The sequence below is a fragment of the Gossypium hirsutum genome, chromosome A01 (genome assembly GCF_007990345.1).
Source record: "Gossypium hirsutum isolate 1008001.06 chromosome A01, Gossypium_hirsutum_v2.1, whole genome shotgun sequence".
Classification (NCBI taxonomy): Eukaryota; Viridiplantae; Streptophyta; class Magnoliopsida; order Malvales; family Malvaceae; genus Gossypium; species Gossypium hirsutum.
The window spans coordinates 87,419,057-87,439,226 of NC_053424.1; the positions used below are offsets into that span (position 1 = coordinate 87,419,057).

At 36.0% G+C, this 20,170-nt stretch overlaps 1 non-coding gene across 1 annotated transcript; it reads right to left on the reverse strand.

Moving 5' to 3' along the window:
- Positions 1-5,714: 5,714 nt before the first annotated feature.
- Positions 5,715-5,821, reverse strand: LOC121206669 (small nucleolar RNA R71). Its single transcript, XR_005901775.1, has one exon. It is a non-coding gene; the product is annotated as a small nucleolar RNA R71 (small nucleolar RNA).
- Positions 5,822-20,170: the final 14,349 nt, after the last annotated feature.

Below are 20,170 nucleotides of genomic sequence, written 5' to 3' on the forward strand. Positions count from 1 at the left end.
TGGGTAACATCACCTACTTATTAAGTATAAAATAGGTACCAAGCATTTAATACATCAAGGTTATTTATAATCTTATTCACAACCAAAGTACCAAAACATGATCATTAACTTGAAAAGTAAACATCTATATACATGCCACAAGTAACCAAATTTCAAACTTTAAAAGTCTATCGAATCAAGTGACAACAGGTGTGAGCTTCTCGCTGATCCGATCGACACATTTCGAACGTCTATAATCTATTGAAAAGTAGTAACATAAGTATATAGAATACTTTATAAGCTCATACAATATAAACATTCACTTACCTCAATTTCTATTCACATATAAATCATTATGATACAAATATACCTATCAAGATTCAAACCATAAGATTAATATACAAAGCTTTCAGTTCAATCACATGACTAACCATAATCATTTCCATTTTTAATCAAGCCAATTTAGATCTTAAGGCCAAAACACAACTAGTCATTTAGCCAATCTCAAATGGTATATTTGTTGCACTTCAATCACAATTTTTACCCAAAGAAGCCTTGTAGAAAATCTCAGTTTCCAGATAAAAATATTAGGGCCTGTTACTCGTTGAGGTTAATCTACACGATAATTAGCTTGGCCAGGGCTTAATAATTTTGTATTCTCGAGTCTGCAACATATATAGGAGCTCATAACCTATTCTTGTATTCTCAAGTTTGTAAAATATGTAAGAACTCACAACCTATTCTTATATTCTCAAGTCCGCAACATATGCAAGAACTCGAAACCTGGACAAAACTCATTACCTTGTATATGAGAATTTCACTAAGTTCATTGGAACTTATCTCACATTATAAAACAACTTCGAATTCACCAACAATCAATATTAACCACTCAAATATAATACATTATATAAACGATTTAAATTATACTGTATGAACTTACCTTTCGAAATCGTAACGGTTTAACTACCAGGGACTAGTCGGTAATTTTTCTTTTTCCTTTTGCATCCTCCAGTTGTTAAGATTCTTGATCTAAAGTATAAATTGATTTAATTAACCAATCCATATAAAATATAACAACATATAAAAACCATACTCTAATTCAATTTCATCTAAATTCCTCAACTTTTGTGTTTAATAACAATTTAGTCTCTAAAACTGAAACTATTAAAATTCTCACGTTTGAGTTTCAATGTTGAAATCATTCTCAATTAAATCCTCCAATAGTCAATAGAACACAAAAATTCAGAATATTCGCACACATTTTGAAATTATTGCATTTTAGTCCCTAAGTTCAAAACTAACAACTTTTACCTTACAAAATAGTCCACTAACATATCTAAGCTTCAAAAGTAACCAAATAACCACAAAAGCTTCAAGAAAACATTAATGGCAACTTTAATAGTTTCATGAAATAGTTCCTAGGCTAGCTAAATCAAGCTCTAGGGATCCCAAAAATATAAAAATGACAAGAAACAGACTAAATTTGACTTACCAAACCAAGGATAAAAAGTTTTAAAGCAAAGCCCTAGCTCCCCTATTTTTTCGTGAGAAAAAGATGATGAACCAAAGAAAGAATGAAATGTTTTTTTTCTTAATTTTAACTATTATAACATATTATAATATTTTATATTATAAATTATATCACTTTTTTAACTAAACACATCCCACTTATCATCCAACATAAATAAATAATGGTAGAATTGCCATTTAAAACCCTTAAGAATCTTTAATAATGCCTTTTAGCTTATATAAGTCAATAGTTGTTAAGTTTTATGTCTTTTATGATTTAGTTATTTTTCCTTAAATAACTAGAAAAACGACAAAATTACCATACCAAAACTTGATACGACACTTAAATAATTTTGTAAATATTAAATAAATAATATTTATAGACTCACATGCCAAAAGTGGGGCCTTGAAACCATTATTTTTTATACTACTGAAAAACAGGCTTATCATATATTAAATGATTGCACTATCTATTCTACTGGCTTCAATTATAGATAGATTCGCTATTATGACATTTTAGTGTAATCTGTTTCTATCTACAATTCACTATTGCATCATGTTCAGTTAACTAGTCTATACCCGGAATGATATTGAATTCATAAAACTACTATAGCATCAAATTAGTAAGAAAGTTACAACCTCGAACTCTTAGTGGACACATTTTGCAAATCTGATTAGTTAAGACACACTGTCCTAGTGGATTTGTTACTCTGACAGTATAATGTGTTGACTCTACTGGTATGTTCTTTTTGTTTACTAATGTAGTGCATATATAGGAATGTGTTGACCCAGAGTCAATTAATGCATATACTTTAACGTCAAAAAGAGAGAAAGCACCAACGATAACATTTGGAGTAAAAGCTTCCTTGCAAGCTCTAATGGCATAAGCCCTAGCAGGTGCTTTGGCTTCTAATCGGTTTGTAGTATCAGTAGTTTTTATCCGATTCGATCCAACATTTCTATTGTTTTCAGGTTGTCTACCTCTTTGCAGAGTCATATCAGACCTTATAGTTTGATCTCCAGTAACATTGGGCCTATTCGGGCAATCTTTCAAGAAATGTTTCATAGAACCACATCGATGACAAGTTCCCATCCTAGCTCGGCATTCACAAAAGTGATTTTTTCCATAATGATCATAGATTGGTTTAGGTACACATTTCAAACACTGCCCACATTGGCAATTAGTGTATTCACATATGGCAGATTGATCGGTTTCGATTTATCTTTTATCGAAAGCCCTGATGGTGAAGTAAATCTACTGTAGTTAACTCTGAATTTCTTTGGCGGAGAAGTCTGGAACAATTTAAATGAACTTCTTTTACTAATATCCTAATGTTTTAGTTTGGCCTGTTTCTTGTTATTACAAAATTCTTCCATCTTCTTTGCTCGATTCTATAAGACCACGAATTCTTGTAGTTTCATTGCTCCTACTAACATTTTGATTTCATCATTCAACCTATCTTCAAAGTCACATCTCTTCTTCTGTCGGTACAATTTCATGAGCATATTTACTGAGTTGCTCAAAATCTCGTTCATATTTGGCCACTGATCTATTTCCTTGCTTCAACTTAAGAAATTATTATTTTTCTTATCTAAGTACTGCTTGTTGATATACTTATTTCAGAACTCTGTTCAAAAAAAGTCCCAATTAACTTTATTTTTAGGCACAACAGCTAACATAGTATACCAACCCTGATATGCCTCATCTTTCAACAAAGATATTACACATCTAAAGCTATCATCAAGAGTACATGCCAATTCATCAAACACCCTCTGAGTATTGTCTAACCAATATTTGGCTCTAGTTGGACCGTCATTTGTCTTGCCTCTAAACTCTTCGGCCCCACACTTCTAAATTTTATCAATCGAAAGTCTATGTACATGTACAGGATTAGAACTTTAAGGAACAAGAGTTGCTGAGGAAAGACGAACAGGGGATGGAGGTTGGGAAGTTGCAGGGTTGGCTCGCATAAACTCTATAAACCATTGACCTATCAGACTAAAGAATGAGTTTTTTGCCTCATTTTCAGACATTTTCGAAACTGGCATACTGGTGTTTGCTCCCTGATTGGAAGTTACCATTGTAAACTCAAAATTATAAAGGTTTTTTTAGTAGTTTATGGCACTTTTTTACTTAAAAAGAAATATTAATTCCGAGTATTTAAAAATTAATTGGGTAAATTTTGTTCATATTAAGATTATGGGCATGATTTAATTAAGACAGCAATTTTTTGCTATTTTGCATTAAATTTGTGCATAATTTAATTATTTTATGCTACATATTAATTTTGATTTAATTGATGCAGTTGAACCAAGGACTTATGCATAGCTTATTTATTAAGGATACATGGACATGAGCCAAATTCACTTTATATGAACGACAAAGGCAAGGAAAAATGGGTCATGAAGAAATTAATTTGATCTAGTTGAAGTTGGTGCAATTGATGAACAAGTCTGGCAAGCATTTTGGTCATCAACCCGTCCAAATAAGGGAGAATAAAGCCCAATTTGGCAAGAGCATTAGGTAGCTCAAAATTCACTTTTGGGAGATTTATTAGAAGTCCTTAGAGTTGCAAATAAATTAGAAATCAACACACAAGCTTTACCCTTGAAACAGTCCATCACCTTGCTTGATTGAAGCATGATATCATGCATGAATCAAGCAACTAAATAACCCCTATCTCCACAATTTATGGTCGACCATGGGAAAGAGAAACCTAAGGGATTTTAAGCTATTTTTAGCAAACCTACTAGCCATCCGTCCACTATAAATACTACACTCTACATCCCTTATCAATCATCCCTTACTTAACATTAATTACTCATTTCTCATTCTCATTACATTTACTTCCTTTCATGTATAGACATTCCTATTTCCCATCCCCATTAGCTATCAAATCCTTGAGAAAATATTCTTTTGGCTGGCCAGCTTGAGGAGCACTTTACGAAGGAGCAACACGAGAATTGGAAGAAGCCGTTACCATCAGATTCTGGACAACTACTGAATCAATCAAAGTTTATTCTTTCTTATCGTTGTTTTACTTTTAATATTAATCATGTTCACAATTTGTTTTGTTATTTTTTCATCAACAATTATAGCTTAAATTTGTTTAGCTTTTCTAAGTAAAAGATTCCAAAAGGACTTTAAATTGGTTTCAAGCTCATAAGAGATCAAGTTGCCATGGAATATTTTTCGAAACATTATTAAGCATGATAAAAATGAATTAAGTTGAATGATGTGATTATTCTAGCCTATTCATGCTATTGATTGTTGAAGTTTGTGAATTTTCTACTAAACCCAACTCATTCATTCCATTACATACATTGTATTTAGGTTAATTTGCATTAGGGATCAGTTTGTATCTAGATTATTTAATTTAATTTCATTATCAATCACATAAAAAATATTGTGTGCTCTTACAAAACTGTTAGCATTAATTTTACAATATATTGATTAACGTACACAGTCTCTATAGAGACGATAATTCTTTTGCTTACTTATTACTTGATAATGATTGTGTACAGTTGCACAAACCACAAATTACAAGTTTTTTGGCGCCATTTCCGGGGACTATTACCTTAATAATTTTTTTGTGCAATTATTCTTTGCAACTTGGTTTTTATTTTATTCTCTTTATTTCCAACTTTACTAATTAATTCTTTATTTTTTATTCTTTAATTTGTTGTGATTTATTTTCAAGTGTTTATGAGCATAGATTGAATAATTGATTTATTACTTGTAGACCTTGAAATCAAGCTGACATTAAGATAAAGAAAACAAGAAAGAATAGCCCAGAGACAAGCCGAAATGGACTGTGGAAATAAAAATGATGTTCAAGGAATAGAGTCACTAATGTTCGAAAACCAATCCTTATTATGGATCGAGCCATAAGATAGTATGTTGTACCCCTTTTTAATGAGTTAAATTCAGGAATTAGGAGACCAAAGATCGGAGCACCTCAATTTGAATTGAAGCCAATGATGTTTCAAATCCTCCAAACCATGGGCCAGTTTAGTCGAATGCCCACAAAAGATCAGCACTTTCACCTTTGATTATTCATAGAGGTGGTGTAACTAAAGATGCATTAAGGTTGAAGTTGTTTCCGTACTCGTTACAAGACAAAGCACGAATATGGCTTAATTCGTTGCCACCACATTCAATTTCAACATGACAAGAATTAGCTGAACGCTTTCTGGTAAAGTATTTCCCACCTAACAAAAATGCTAACTTGCAGAATAAGATAACCAATTTCTAGCAATTAGATGATGAGTCCCTAGATGAAGTGCCAGAAAGATTTAATGAGTTACTATGTAGATGCCCTCACCATGGGATTCCACATTGCATCCAGTTGGAGATGTTTTAAAATAGTCTTAACACACACAAGATTGGTGGCAGATGCTTCTACGAATGGTGCTCTCTTGTTGAAGTCTTATAATGAGGCTTATGAGATCATTGAGAGGATAGCCAGTAATAATTACTAGTGGCAGACAAATCGAGCAGCTTCAGGAAGACGAATAGTCGGAATGCATGAAGTAGACACCCTTACTTCACTCTCAGCTCAGGTATCTTCTATCTCTTCAATGTTGAAATAGTTTACTACTAATGGTTTTAATCCTCTTGCAGCCTAACCATCAAGTTAATTTGATGTTGTTTCTTACATATATTGTGGGGATGGACATTCTTTTAAGAATTGTCTATCAAATCTCGAGTCAATTTATTATGTAGGGAATCAACACCAAAATAGAAATGGACAAGGGCCACAGTCTAATTTCTACAATCCGTCATAGCGAAACCATCTAAACTTTTCTTGGAATAACCAAGGAAACCGAACAACACTTACATGTAGCATAAACCCAGTCAAGACTAAGGGTTTAATCAACAAGTTCCAAACCACCCCAAGTTGAATCATCTAACAGTTTAGAGAATTTGTTGAAGGCATACATGGCAAAGAATGACGCCTTAATCTAAAGCCAAGCAACAACGCTAAAAAAATTAGAGAACCAAATAGGTCAGTTGGCTATGGGGCTTCATAATAAATCGAAAGGAGTCTTGTCAAACGATATAGAAAATCCAAGGAATTTGGGAAGAAACATTGCAAGGTAGTTGCTTTACAAAGTGGTAAGACTTTAAAACCCAAGGAAGTTGTGGTTGAAGATGAACCTATTGAGAAGGAGGAAAGTCAACCAACAGTTGAAGTTCCTACACCAGAAGAGCCAGAACTTACAAAGTCTAATAAGATAAATCTAAACTAGTGAATTCTAATAAGATAACACCTTCTTTAAATGTAGACTTACCTCCTCAAAAAAGCTATCCAATTCAAGCCAAAGTTTCAACATCTCTATATCCTTAAAAATTCCAACCAAATAAGCAGAAACAATAGGTGCAATTGAAGAAGTTTTTGGATATTCTAAAGCAACTTCACATCAACAACCTACTGGTGGAGGCTTCAAAACAAATAACCAACTATGTCAAGTTCATGAAGCACATTCTATCTAAGAAGAAGAGGCTTAGTGAGTATGAGACTATAACTTTGACGAATGACTATAGTGCGTTCTTACAAAACAAGCTACCTCCTAAACTGAATGACTATAGGGTATGAGACTATACCTTGTAATGTTGGAAAATCTTACAATGGTAAAGTTTTATGCGACTTAGGAGCAAGCATCAACTTGATGCCTAAATCTATTTTCAAGTTGTTGGCAATAGGTGAAGTAAGTTCCACGACTGTGACACTTCAATTGGAAAATCAATCTTTGGCATACATAAAAGAAAAGATAGAGGATGTTTTGGTAAGAGTAGATAAGTTTATATTTTCCTTCTGATTTCATTGTTTTAGATTTTGAAGCAGATACAGAAGTGCCAATCATCCTGGGAGACCTTTCCTATCGATGGGAAGAAGTTTAATAAAGGTGCAAAAATGTGAACTCACCATGAGAGTTCAAGATGATCAGGTAACATTTAATGTTCTTAAAGTAATAAAATTTCCTGATCCGACAGAGGAATATTCAATGATGGAGGAGTTAGAAACCTTAGTTTCTATGGAATGATAGAAAATTCTTGTAAAGGACCCATTGGAGAACACGTTAGGGTCTAAATCATTGGAAGATGAAAAAGGTGATGAAAATATGGCTTTGATGGAAGCCAATCCAAGAAACTATGTTCAACTAGTACTGCTTGAACTATTAGAGTTGAAAGTTTAGAAATACACGCAACCGAAGTTGTCAATCGAAGAACTGCCTAAACTTGAACTTAAGGTACTTTCTTCCCATTTGAAATATGTTTATTTGGGTAATTGTTTTACTTTTCCTGTGATTGTTTCAGTAGAACTAATAGAACACCAAGAGGAGTAGCTGATTGAAGTTTTAAAGAAATTTAAAAAGGAGATTGGTTGAACCATAACTGATATTCGAGGAATAAGCCCGTCTTCTATATGCACAAGATTATTCTAGAGGAGGGCGAAAGAGGTAGAATTGATGGGCAAAGGAGACTCAATCCTATCATTAAATAGGTAGTTTGAAAGGAAGTTATCAAATGGTTAGATGCGGGAATTATCTACCCCATTTCAGATAATTCATGGGTAAGTTTGGTACAATGTGTACCAAAGAAAGGTGGAATCATGATTGTTGAGACTAACGAGTTAATCCCAACAAGAACAATCATAGGTTGGAGAATCTATATTGACTATAGAAAATTAAACAAAGCCACGCGAAAAAACCATTTTTCGCTACCTTTTATGGATTGGACTGACTGGCACATAAGGAATTTCATTGTTTCTTAGATGGATATGCGAGATATAACCAAATAGTTGTATCCCCGAAAGACCAACACAAAATGAATTTTACTTGCGCATATGTTGTATTTTTTTTAGGCGAATGCCTTTATATTTATGTCTTGCACTTACCAAATTTCAACTATGCATGATGAAAATATTTACTGATATGGTAGAAAATTTTGTTGAGGTATTCATGGATGATTTTTTTGTTTTTGGTAATATTTACGATGTTTGTTTGATTAATTTGACTAAGGTACTAAAGAGATGCAAAAAGACAAATCTTATCCTTAACTAGGAGAAATGCCATTTCATGGTTAAGGAGGGAATTGTTTTAGGACACAAAATATCCAGAAATAGGATTGAAGTCAATAAAGTGAAGGTGGATGTAATTGAAAATTTACCACCTCCAATTAGTGTGAAACGAGTTCGAAGTTTTTTAGGCCATGCCAATTTTTATTGAAGGTTTATTAAAGATTTTTTAAAATTTTCCAAGCTTTTGTGTATGCTTTCAAAAAAAGACACCATTATTTATTTTAACAAAGCATGTTTGGAAGCTTTTGAAGAATTAAAAAGCCGGTTAATCTCAGCCCCAATAATCTTTTCACCTAATTGGAACTCACCATTTGAGTTGATGTGTGACTCAAACTATTTTGTTGTTGGATCTGTGATGGGTCAAAGAAGAAACAATGTATTTCATTTGATATACTATGCAAGCAGAACTTTGACAGAAGCCCGACTTAATTACACAATAACTAAAAAAAGAACTCTTTGCTATAGTTTTGGCTTTTGACAAGTTTCGTTCTTGTCTCATAGGTATAAAAGTCATAGTATTTACTGACCATGCGGCCATTAAATACTTACTCACGAAGAAAGATGCTAAACCAAGGCTAATTCAATGGATACTTTTACTCCAAGAATTTGACCTTGAGATCCAAGATAGAAAATGTGTTGAAAATCAAGTAGTTAATCATCTGTCAAGCTTGGAACAAAATGAGGTAACTCATTCACTTGTTCCAATTAATGAGATTTTTCCAAATGAGCATATCTTCAAGGTAAGTCGAATTCATGAAATACCTTGGTTTGCAGATTATGCGAATTATTTAGCATGTGGAATAATACCTCGAGAAATAACATACCAACAAAGGAAGAAATTATTTAATGATAGTCGGTATTATTTTTAAGAGGATTCATTTTTGTTTAAAAAATGTGCATATAACATAATCAGGAAGTGTGTAGCTGGAAGTGAGAATAATGAGATCCTATACCACTGTCATTCATCTCCGAGTAGAGGATATTTTTGTGGTTCCTGTACTGTAGAGATTTAACAAATATTATTCTTTTGGCCTACAGTGTTCAAGGATGCGTATGCATATGTGAAAAATTGTGATAGATGCCAGAAAATCGAAAACATATCTGTAACAACTTGATTTAGGGCCTAGTAAGAATAGTGGTCTCGGGACCACAAACTCAGAGTCAAATAAATTATTTTATTATTATTTTGGAGTCATTGCATGTTTAATATAGTGCATGAAAAATTTGGTAGAGAAAATTTTAACGTTTGTGAGCCTAATTACAAAAAAAGACTAAATCGCATAAAATACAAAAGTCCTAAATTGATATCTAAAGGTGTCAAATAGCTAAAGAAGGAAAATTGGGGGTATTTAAAGGGAAATTAGACCTTATTATGATATCATAGCCAACCATGAGAAAAGATGAGACAATTTTCAAAATTAGGTGGAATTGGGTGGCTTATTTGACTAAAAAGGAAATATAATAAAGAAAGATGATATCATCCCTTTTCCATCTTCTTTCTCAACTGGTTTTCAGCCATTTTTGGGGGTTTTGAACTTCAAAATTTTGCAGCAACTTATCATCCCTAAAAGTAAGTGATTTCAATGTCCTTTGTTGATGATTTTTGTATTTTTAAAACCCTTGAAGCATGAGCTTTCAAATGAGGGCTATATCTTGCAAATGGTTGAAGGTTTAGGGTTTTGTCATGAGAGCATTTAGGGTGTTTTCTGAAATTTTATGGAAGAAAATGAGTCTTAGTTGTGTAATAGACAACTTTTGTAAAAGGTGTTACCATGAAAATACCTAAAGGGACTATTTTGCACAAATTGTAAAATAGTTAATAAATGTGTGAAATAGAAAGAATTTGGAGTTGCCATAAGAGTAAAAAGAGTTTAGCTAGGCTTAAGATGCAAAGAAATTCGATAAAAAATTGATTTTCAAGCATAAGGGTAAAATGGTCATTTGCCAAAGTCTAGGGGCAAAATGGTCATTTTACCGAAGATGTGAATTTTTAATTGCTTAATTTTACTTAGTGATTAAATGAGTGCATTTTTCTATTTTAGATCAAAAATTGCCAAATCCGAATCTAGACCGGGGGAAAGCCAAGCAAATCGACTAAACCAACTAGTCATGTACGTTTTGTAATCCGAGGTAAGTTGTATGTAAATAATACAACTATATTGTTACCATATGTGTTTGAATTATTATTAAATCGATATAGAATAAACTACTTGATTGTGGAATTGAGAATGTATATCGAAATTGAGATAAGTAAGATTCCCGTTGGAACCTTAGGAAGTAAATCAGATATTCATGCCATGACAGTTGGGTTACTTGCGTAAACTAGTGTAAGACATGTCTGGGACATGCATCGGCCACATTATGAGAGCCAGTGTAAGACCATGTCCGGGACATGGAATCGGCATTAAGACGAGTGCTAGTGTAAGACATGTCTGGGACATGCATCGGCCTCGAGACGTAAGCCAGTGTAAGACATGCCTAGGACATGCATCGACTACGAGATGATAGTCAGTGTAAGACCATGTTTGGGATATGGCATCGACTTGAGATGTGAGCCAGTGTAAGACTATGTCTGGAACATGGCATCGGCACCTTACCCATGTTTGAGGTTTAATGAATATCCAGTAGTATTCTGAATGGTTCAATGGTATAACCATATTGTTGTGGCACAGGTACCTAATTGGTATGCATGAGATATGAGCTCATTGTATAGTATGTGACTTGTATGGATAGTGATGAGTAAGTTATGTCTATGCCTACCTTAGTATTATGAGCATGTTGATTTTTGATATATTGTTATTGTATATTTACTTATATGCAACTTACTAAGCTTTTATGCTTACTCCCTTTTCTTTCCGTTCCTTACAGTGCCGCCTAACTAGCTCAAGGATCACAGAAGTCAGAGATATCGATCACGCTATCAACCGAAGTATTTGGTATAGGTGGATTTATATTTTTGAATATGGCATGTATAGGACTTAGACTTTATTATTTTGTGCCTTTGATAATTGGCCAAACGTGTTAGCTTAGGTTGGAAACCCTTCATTTTGTATTAAGCATTGAATTATGGCTAACATCCATTTTGAGTTTATAAAAGATACGTTTTCATGGTTGAATGAATGTCTAATGTGGCTGATTTGGTCATATGAATTGTGCTTGTTTTAGTATTGGTTGGTATTTGTACGAACTAGGTATGTAAGGGTGACAATGAGGCTTGGTAAATAGCCTTATATTGTCTACACGGGTAGACACATGGGCATGTGTCTAGGCCGTGTGTGACACACAATCTGTCCCATGGGCGTGTAGTCTGGTTGTGTGCCCACTGCACATAAAAATTTCAAGTCAGTATGCATGGTAATAAATACACGGGCAGAGACACGACTGTGTGTCTCAGCAGTGTGAAAGACACAGCCTAGAACACGGGCGTGTGCCTTGGCCGTGTGACATCTTGAGCATGCTGACGTCAGAAATAGAATGTCCATGTTTTTGTACATGAGCTAGGACACGGGCATGTTGTAGCCGTGTGAGGGACATGGGCCATTAACACGGCCATGTGTCTGGCTGTGTGAAAACCCTTGTATGTGTGAATTAGAAATTAATTCTACACGAGTATGGGACATGAGCATGTCCCAGGGAGCTTAGGCCATGTGAGCCACACGGGCCATCAGCACGACCATGTCAAAATGGTCACACGGGCATGTTACCCTTCCACACGGGCATGTGCCCTGTTTTAAAGGCAATTTTTTTAGGATGGTTTAAGGACCCGGAATGGCTCCAAATAGCTATCAACGATTGATTTGGGACTCGTAGGCCGATAATAAGAAGATTAATGTAGAAATTGAAATGTTTTAGTTTGGACCGAGTCTCAGTAATTTGAGATTGGTGGTATACATGAGATTAAGTTAGGTAATGCCTTGTACTCCGCCCCGGCGTGGATTACGGGTATAAGGTGTTACAATATCATTGAGGAATAAAATGCCCTTGAAAAACATTTTAGAGGTAGAATTATTGACATATGGAGCATTGATTTTCTAGGCCTGTTTCCTTCTTCTTATGGTAACAGGTATATCTCAATAGTTGTGGATTACATATCCAAATGGGTTAAATTCGAGGCATACCCAACGAATGATGCTAAGGTTGTCATGCAATTCCTACATAAGCATGTATTTACGCGGTTTGGGACTCCTAGAGCTATAATTAGCGATGAGGGATCTCACTTTGTAAATAAATGGCTTAAGTGGTTATTTGAAAAGTATGATGTGAAACACAAAACTGCCATTACCTATCATCCACTGTCAAATGGGCAAGTTGAACGGGTAAATCATGAGATCAAAGGTGGTTCGAACTAATTGAAAAGATTGGTCTCGAAGGCTTGATGATACTCTATGGGCCTATCGAACTGCTTTTAAGACACTGTTAGGAATGACTCATTATCGGTTAGTCTTTAGAAAGACATGTCATTTGCCGTTTGAATTTGGATCTTAAGTAAGCCGGTGAAAGAAGAATGTTACAGCTTGACGAGTTGAGATTATTTTCATACGAGAATGTTAATATGTGTAAAGAAAAGATTAAGAGATGGCGTGACAGTCGTATACAACCTTGTGAATTTAGAGAAAGTCAAAAAGTGGTGTTGTTCAATTCGAGGCTAAAATTATTTCGGGAAAACTCAAATCCCGATGGAAAGGGTCTTATACCATTCACAAAGTTTATCCATATGGAGCCGTAGAATTGCACGACAACAATGGATGTATGTTTAAAGTTAATGGTCAACGTCTCAAACACTATTAGTGTGGTAAAACTGAGTGAATTAAAATCTTGTTCAATTTAATAGACCTTTGATTTTTCATATTTTTATTTTTAATAAATGACATATTTATAAATTATTTTTCTTAAATTAGTATATTAAATTAAATTTTTCTAAGGAGATTGGAACTTAAGTGGAACCATTTATGACCCTTCCAACCTTTCCTAGGATATTAATTTAATGTAATTCTCCAAGAAGAAATTTTTTAAGTAATCAAAAAAAAATTAATTTTAATCTTTATTTGAAAATTTTAATTTAATTGTTTATGTTTAATAAAAGGGTCAATTTTGGCCCAAGTACGAATCAACTTATTTCTCTAGTTCAGTTTAAATTTTCAAATAGGTGTAGCTTGGGCTCGGGGCCCAAAACAGTGAAGAGGAGGAAATTACCCATACAATTTCCATTCATAAACCCCAAAAACCCGAATCTTTGCCGTCATTTTCCTTCCCTCCATGCCTTGCCACCCAAGCATCCTTTGTAGCTAAATTTTTGCTATAGATTTACCCTAATTTACTACCATATAAACCCCTCTTTGCCATCATATTTTTCACACCATTCAAGCAAATAGCTTTAACCCTAGCCACCTAATTTTTCGAAACTTTCCCCTAAATTCCCGTAATTGTTGCAAAACTTATCTATTATCACTACAACCCTTCCGGTGCCACAAGCCTATCGCCGGAGCAACCTTGTCGCAACCACAATCTCCACCTCAAAAAGCCAAAAATTTCTTTATTTTTTGGGAAAAGTTACCATGTCTCGCAAAGAACTAGATATTCCAAAACTACTACTGAAAATCCAATTGTGATTCAAGATGAAGAAGCGAGGGAAATATTTGATTCTATCTTCAAAAATCAACCCATGATGCCAGAAAATGGTTTCAATTTAAAGAGCAATGACAAGATGATTATGCCTTTGTCAATTCAAAAAAGAATTGATGCTTTAAATTAGAATCAATTCTTTCATGCACAATCAATGCCTGAAGAGGAATTAGCATGAGAGTTCTATGCAAATTTGACCATGCCAGATGGTAATAAAGTTCTTGTTCATAAAAAGAAGGTACCACTTACTTCTAAATCTATTAATAATTTGTTTAACTTACCTGATGTTGAAGAAGATGAGTACTTTGCCATGATGAGCAATATCAATTGGGATTTTCTTTATCAAGTACTTAATGTTGTTACAAATTTGGGATCCCAATGGATTATAAGAAAGTATGGCAGTCATTCTTGCCGAACGGAATATTTAAATTCAGAGGCTAAGGTATGGTTCTATTTTTTCGATATAACTTCATGCCTATCTCACATAGTTCCACCATCTCTATGGAACGAATGCTTTTGTTGTATGCAATTATGGTAGAAAGGTCTATTAATGTTGGGAGAATTATACTCAAGGAATTCAAGATTGCACTAGAAAAAAGGCAAGAAGTGCCTACTTTCCATCATTGATTACTTCACCATGCTTGAGGGCCCAAGCAAGATCAAAAGCAAACCTAAAGGGTTATTATGTTCAAGGTTTCATAACAAGGCATGTGTAACACCCCAAACCTGGCCTAGACATTATGGCCGAATTTGGCAATGCCACATTGAAGTGTTTTTCGAAAAATATAGTTTCGTTGGAAAGCCCGTTCCATGTTAAACCTCTTGGTGATCTTAACGAAAATTTAGGTTGTCTTGTTCATTGTAAAAACTCATGTCACTTAGCAAAAGGGGTAAATCATATTAATTAGTTATTACATTTCAAAACATTGTTTATTGCAAAAGCTTTTAGATTATGCAGTATAAACGTGGTGTTTTGAAAAGTTTTTATCTTTTTAAACCCGCATCTTGCTACTAGCAGATATGGATCAAACTAAATAAAAACCCAAGTTAAATTTTAATAATTTAAAGAGGCATTATTACATAAAAGTTCCAAAATTTAAATTACTATTAAATTAAAAGCCCAACTTATAGGCATGAGCAGATGTGTGGCCACCTTCAAGTCCCTCGCAGCACCGATCTGCCTAAGGATTACCTGCGCAGATAAGCAAAAGGGTGAGTTTATGAAACTCAATGTGTAATCCCTTAACAACAGTCAGTCATACAGTAGGCAATCACAATCTGGGCCTAAGCCCGTTATAGTAACAATCTAGTAACAGTTAGGGCCCTAGCCCATTACAGTATCAGTATCAATGTGGGCCTTAGCCTATTTCAATAATAGTAACAGAAATGCAATCAGAAGTCCTACCCATCCATCCTCTACACTCCACTCCGTCCAGTCTTACACTCCATGTCGAGATAAAATTGACCCACCCATCCCTACACTCTAAAATATAGCACTGGTTGCGGCACTAAACAGTATCTGCAGCAGAGCTGCCAGTACAGTACACTTCCTCCAAATATAATAGTCCATCCCCATGTAATATGTCATGTCATAATATCATCCGAGAATGCAAATAATGTCATGCTCGATTACAGCCATACATATCATAGGGGTATATCAATCATTTTACCTCATAGGGGTATAACGGTCATTTCATCAAAAGTCCAAAATTGACATTGGCCGTGTGAACTACACAGCCTGGCCCAGTAATCTCCACACGTCTGTATGGTTTACCTGTGTGGGGCCGACTAGTTCGTGGGGCCCACACAGTCCGTTTCGCCCCAACGTGGCCTAGAACGGCCTAAGCCCATGAAATCGCTCATGGTGGCCTCTACTATCAAACGCCCATGTTTTATGGGTTCGGATTACCACACGAGCAAACGCACGCTCGTGTAGTGTTAATAGTCATATTTTCCAGCTTTTTTCGATTTACGAATATAATAGTGTGGTTACACACCTAATGCGATTTGGAGTTAACCCCCGCTCTAAACACTCTTATACCTGAAGAACAATTAATATATCATCTAATCAGTTTTTTAACCCATGATCCAATTGGAAACTAACGAAGTCCAAAACAAATACAATCATCTTACCAAAAGCCCACAATAATCGCACCCTTGATTCTCAGGGGATGTGCCTATCAACTTTGACCTCCACCTACACAAAAGACACCACCTTTATATATTAGACTCGCACTTGAAGTATAATACCATCACAACTGCACCACACTTACCAACAACGACTGAGCAGATTGTAGACCAATGATGTAACACACAGAGAACCAAGAATAAGGATTGATCTGAAAGGTAAACAGATGGGTAATCGGCAAGAAGAGACAAAGTAAAAAGACAGTTCAACAAGGTGAAAATTCGAAAGGGGAAGAAGTGAATATGAGGCTTACCTATCAATATTCGGCCAACGCAAAAGCACTAGAGTAAGAGAAGAGAACTATGCGCTTGAACCCAATTGATCAAAACACACTTGTTAACCGAAAGCAAAATAGAAAGGTGAGATGGGGTGTTCAGCCAAGGTACCAAAATTAAAAGGGAAAGGAATAGGGATAAGGAAAAGAGGGAAGAAGAAGAAAAGAAAGTGCATTCGGTCATGAGGGAATCGTTGGAGTAAGGAAGAGGAAGAAAAGAGTCGGCTAACAACCAAAGCAAAGGTATTCAGCCAATGAGAGACTTGATTATGAGAGGGGAGAGGAGCAGAGGTAATCGATCATCAAAGACTTTAGAGGAGAATAAACCCGAAAAAGACCAAAATGAGAAAAACCCTGAAAGATCACTACCAATTCATCCCACAAAGGAAAAATATGAAACAGCCAAAACCAAAAGGTAAGAATTAGGCACCAAGGAGAAAAGAACCGAAAAAATGACCAAACCCACCTATCCACATCCCTACCAGCCAAAATTCCCTCCAAGAAGTCCCTAGAATTCGAGAACAACTTCCCATACTCCTCAAACACCCCAATTTCAGTCCAACTACAACACTTCCCTAGCGTCAGTAGCAAAATAAAATACTCTTTTGCGTTGCCAAGCCTTGAACCTCAGATCCCCTAGAGCACTCCACACGCCCTATCCCCTAGATCAGTAGGTTTTTTATGAAATAAACTACCAATATCTATTAAAGAAGCCTACTGACTAGAGACAAGGTTTATTCAAGTAAAAAAAAATTGTACAAGCCAAGGCTTGAACTTAGGACTTCTCCAATACTCCTCAGGAACCACTTAAGCAGACATGTATTTATGCATACAACATACAAAAAAAATTTACTTAGATTTTAGGGCGTTACAATTCTACCCCCTAAAAAAAATTTCAACCTCGAAATTTACTTGATCAAAACAAATGAGGATATCACTGTCGCATCACCTCCTCGGGTTCCCACGTGGCCTCCTCTACGCTATGATTACGCCAAAGTACCTTAACCAGTGGGATAGACTTCTTCGTTAATACTTTTACATCATACTCTAGAATCTGGACCGATTCTTCCTCGAAAGTTAGATCCGGCCTAACCTCAATCTCCTTAGTTGAGATAATATGCATGGGATCAGAGCGATAACGCCTCAATATGGAGACGTGGAACACATTGTGAATCCAGTCTAGTTCTGGAGGTAACTCAAGTTGATAGGCAGCCGGTCCCACACACTTCAATATGCGGTAAGGCCCAATGAACCTAGGGCTTAGCTTGCCCTTCCGTCCAAACCTCAGTACCTCCTTCTATGGCGAGACCTTGAGAAAAACTAAGTCCCCAACAGAATACTCAATCTCTTTATGCTTCAGTTCTGCATATGACTTCTGCCTGGTAGATGTCGCCTTCAGTCAATCCCGAATCAATCTAACTTTACCCTCGGTATCAGAAAGCAGTTCAGGGCCCAGAACACGCCGCTCGCCCAAATCAGTCCAACACGAAGGAGTACGACACCTACGACCATATAATGCCTCCTATGGTGCCATCTGTATGCTAGACTGGTAACTATTGTTATACACAAACTCTGCTAATGGCAAATAGCCCTCCCAACTACCTCGAAAGTCAATCACACAACTCCTTAATATGTCCTCCAATATCTGAATCACCCTCTCCGACTGACCATCTGTCTGAGGATGGAACGCAGTACTGAGACGTAAAACGAGGATCTCTATCAGATATGATGGAAACCAGTACCCCATGCAGTCTTACTATCTCCTACACATACAGCTTAGCTAGCTTTTGCAATGAGTAATCAGTATGAACAGGTATAAAATGAGCAGACTTGGTCAATTGATCCACGATGACCCATACTGAATCCTTTTTAGAAGGCGTTAGGGGTAGCCCACTAACAAAGTCTATAGTTACTCTCTCCTACTTCTTCAGCAGGATCTTAACTGGCTGAAGCAACCCTGAAGGTAACTGGTTTTCAACCTTAACCTACTGACAAGTAAGGTATTTACCCATAAAGTCGGTAACTTCACGTTTAAAACCTGGCCACCAATACAACTTACGAAGGTCTCGGTACATCTTATTCCCTCAGGATGCATAGCATAAGGACTACTATACGCCTCTTGCAGTATAGACTACCTCAAATCAGTATCCTTCTGTACACAGACTCTCCCACGAAAATAGAGTACCCCTTTACTATTTATCCCAAAATATGAAATTTCCCCACTCTCTATCTGTCGGAATTGAGGACCCAGTGACTCATCCTCTAACTTTTTACCCTTAATCTGTTCAATCCACCTCAGTTCAATTTGGAATTCTGCCAACAAGCTACCATCATCAAATAAGCTGAGACGAGCAAACATCACCCTCAGATCAATCATAGCCCTATGGCTCAGTGCGTCGGCCACTACATTAGTCTTACCAGGATGGTATTCAATCGAACAGTCATAATCCTTAAGTAACTCAATCCATCTATGCTGCCTAAGGCTTAGCTTTTTATGAGTGAGGAGATACTTGAGGCTCTTGTGAACCGTGTAAATGATACACTTCTCACCGTAAAGGTAATGCCTCTAAATTTTCAGTGTGAATACCACCGCGAAAAATTCCAAATCAGGCGTCGGATAATTCACCTCATGAATCTTAAGCTGACGAGACGCATATGCCACCACCTTGCCCTCTTGCATCAACACACATCCTAAACCAACATGCGATGCATCCCTGTAGACAGTGAATTCTTTCCCAGACTCTGGTTGTATTAAAACAGGGGCCTCAGTCAGAACCTTTTTAAGTTTCTCAAAACTTTCTTGCTGCTTATCAGTCCAGTTAAACGATACACCCTTACGCAACAATTTAGTCAGAGCTGTAGCAATCAACGAAAACTCCTCCACAAAATGTCTATAATACCCTGCTAGACCCAGAAAACTACGAACATCAGATACCGACTTAGGCTGCATCGAATCCAGAACAACTTCAATTTTTTGAGGATCAACCCTAATCCCCTCAGTAAACACCACATGACCTTGAAAAGTTACCCCTTGTAACTAGAATTCACACTTGCTGAATTTAGCGTACAGTTGTTTCTCCCTCAGAATTTGCAAAACAACTCGGAGATGTGCTTCATGTTCATCTTCAGTTCTTGAATACACCAGAATATTATATATAAACACCACTACGAACCGATCCAGATAGGGCTGGAACACTCGATTCATCAAATCCATAAAATCCGTTGGTGTATTCGTCAGTCCAAACGGCATCACTAGGAACTCATGATGACCATAACAAGTCCTAAATGCTGTCTTGTAAAAAAAAGTCTCCTTGACCCTCAGTTAATGGTACCCCGATCGGAGATCAATGTTAGAGAAGACTGAAGCTCCTCAGAACTGGTTGAATAAATCATCTATCCTCGATAGTGGGTACTTATTCATAATGGTCAATTTATACAATTTCTGATAATCGATGCACATACGCATGGTTCCATCTTAGTACTCCCCATGGAGACACTAGGTCGAATGAATGC